The sequence below is a fragment of the Rhinopithecus bieti genome, unplaced genomic scaffold (genome assembly GCF_001698545.2).
Source record: "Rhinopithecus bieti isolate Rb0 unplaced genomic scaffold, ASM169854v2 scaffold_1887, whole genome shotgun sequence".
Lineage (NCBI taxonomy): Eukaryota > Metazoa > Chordata > Mammalia > Primates > Cercopithecidae > Rhinopithecus > Rhinopithecus bieti.
The window spans coordinates 1,735,299-1,738,554 of NW_016803685.1; positions in this window are offsets into that span (position 1 = coordinate 1,735,299).

Below are 3,256 nucleotides of genomic sequence, written 5' to 3' on the forward strand. Positions count from 1 at the left end.
TTTTTTTTTTTTTTAAAGAACTTCTAGAAATAAAAAATTCACTGAAGGAATTTCAAAATACAGTTGAAAGCTTTAACAATAGACTACACAAAGCAGAAGAGAGAATTTCAAAGCTTAAAGACCAGTCTTTCAAATTAACTCAGTTAAATAAAAGATTTTAAGAAGAATTTTAAAACTGAATAAACCCTTTGAGAAATACAGGATTATGTGAGGCAACTAATCCTACATCTAATAGGCATTCCTGAGGGAGAAGAAGTAAAAACTTTGGAAAGCATATTTGCGGGAATAATTCAGAAAAATTTCCCTGATCTTGATACATGTGTAGACACCCAGATACAAGAAATTCAAAGAACATCTAGAAGATACTATGTAAGATGAACATCACCAAGGCATATAGTTATCAGACTATCTAAGGTCAATCTGAAAGAAAAAAATCTTAAAGGCAGTTAGAGAGAGGTGTCAAATTACCTGTAAAGAAAACCTCATCAGACTAAAAGCAGACTTCTTAGCAGACACCTTACAACCCAGAAGAGATAGGAATTGATGTTTAGCTTTCTTAAAGAAAACAAAAAGAAAAAAAGTCAGCCAAGAATTTTATATCCTCCCAAACTAAGCTTCATAAATGAAGAAGCATTTCCTAGATAAATGAATGCATTCATAACCACTAGACTGACCCTATAAGAAATGGTTAACGGAGCTCTAAACATGGAAATGAAAGGATGAAACTCACCATCATAGAGGCACATGTAAGTACAAAACTCACAGATCCTACAAAGTAATTACACAATTGAGAAGACAAAGAAACTGGCTAAAAACATTATGACCAGAAAAAAATCTCATATACCAAATATTAACTTTCAACGTAAATGGCCTAAATGGCCTATGTAAAAGAGACACAATGGCCAAACGGATTTGAAAAAAAAACCCAGATGAAACCATCTGTTGACTACAGGAGATCTACCTAACAGGTAAAGACATCTACTGACTCAGAGAAAAGGGATAGAAAAAATAGATCACACAAATAGAAAACCAAAGTGAGTAGGAGTAGCTATTCTGATATCAGATAAAAGAGACTTTAAACCAACAGCAATTTTAAAAAGACAAAGAAAGGTATTACTTAATAATAAGGAGTTCAATACAACAAGAAGATTTAACTACCTAAATATATATATGACCCAACACTGGAACACCTATATTCTTTAAACAAATACTACAGACCGAAGATATGAGACAGACAGCAATACAATAATAGTGGAGGGTGCTAGCACCCAACTGATAGCACTAGAGAGATCATCAAGGCAGAAAATCAACAAAAAAACTCTAGACTTAAAGAGACTCCAAACCAAATGGAGCCGACAGATACCTACAGAATATTGTACCCCCAAACATTTTTATCATATGTGCCTGGAATATTCCCCAAAATTGACCAGAAGCTTGACCATAAAGTAAGTCTAATCAAATTCAAAAAAGCCAAAATCATATCAAGTCTCTCCTTAGACCATAGTGGACTAAAATTAGAAATCAATACCAAGAAAAACTCTCAAAACTACAAAAGTACATGGAAGCTAAACAACTTGCTCTTGACTTTTCAGTAAACAACAAAATTAAGGCAAAAGTTAAAATTTTATGTTAAACAAATGAAAATAGAGACACAATACATCAAAACCTCTGGGACACAGCAAAAGCAATGCTAAAAGGAAAGTTTATAGCATTAAATGCCCACATCAAAAAGAAAGATCTCAAATTCACTACCTAACATCACACCTCAATGAGATAGAAAAATAAGGACAAACCAAACCCAAAACTAGCAGAAGAAAAGAAATAACAAAGATCAGAGCAGAATTCAAAAGATTATCAGAGACTACTATGAAATTCTCTAGAAAACATAGAGGAAATGGATAAATTCCTGGAAACATATAACCTCCCAAGATAGGATGAGGAAGAAATAAAAATCCTGAAGAGACCAATAAGAAGTAATGAGATTGAATCAATAATAAAAAATCTTCCAACATAAAAACCTCAGGACCAGATGAATTCACAGCAGAATTTTACCAGATGTTGCAAAGAAGAGCTGGTACCACTTACTGAAACTATTCCAAAAAATCAAAAAAAAAAAAAAAAAATGGGATTCCTTTCTAACTCATTCTGCAAAACCAGAGTCACCTTGATGCCAAAAATCAGGCAAAGACAAACAAGAAAATATAACTGCAGGCCAATATCCCTGATGAACATAGGTACTAAAATTATCAAAAACAATACCAGTGAGCCAAATTCAATAGCACATCAAAAGAATACATCATGATCAAATGGGTTCTATTCCAGAGATGCAAGGATGGCTCCACATATGCAAACCAATAATTGTTATTTACCACGTAAACACAATTAAAAACAAACATATGACCATCTCAATAGATGCAGAAAAAGCATTCCATAAAATACAACCTCTCTTCATAATAAAAACTTCCAACAAACTAGGCATCGAAGGAACATAACTCAAAATAACAAGAGCAATATATGACAAACCCATAGCCAACATTATACTGAATGGGGAAAAGTTGAAAGAATTCCCCGTAAGAACTGGAATAAAACAAGATGTCCATTCTTACAACTCCTATTCAACGTAGTACTGGAGCAGCATTTACTCTAGTTTTGGTTTAGTCCTACTGTTAAAAAGTGATCCTTCTAGGTTCTCTACTGAATGTTTCAGTTGCTCAGAGATCTCTCTATCAAGCTAGTCAGAGCTTGAACATTTCCCAGCTCTGTTTCAGGTCTCAGAATTCTCTCTTTATAGTGCCTGTAGTCTCTGATTATTACAGTATAATTCCATCATATGATTATGTAGCATAGTATTTTTTTAAAAAGACACGGTGGATTCCTATGCAAATTTCTGCAGCTATTACTCTGGGCAACTCTTTCTTCTCCTGCAGTGACCCCCAAATTCCAACTGCTTCATCTTTCTTGAACTCTGATTTCTGATTGCATGTTTCAGTGACACCTCTGTACTCTGCTTGGGTCCATCTTACTTTTGCCACCATATGAAAAATGCCTCCAGCCAGAAATCTAGGGCAATTATAGAAATAATCTCATTTGTTTTCCTTTTCTTAGGGGGTCACAATCTTGCTCTGCCTGTCACTCAATGTCTGAAAAGAGTTGTTCAATATGTTTTGTCCAGTTTTCTAGTTTTTTTACTGTTGGGGTTGCAGAGCAGGGAGCAATTCAGGTATCAGTTTTTGTGTCATAGCCAGATATAAAAGTA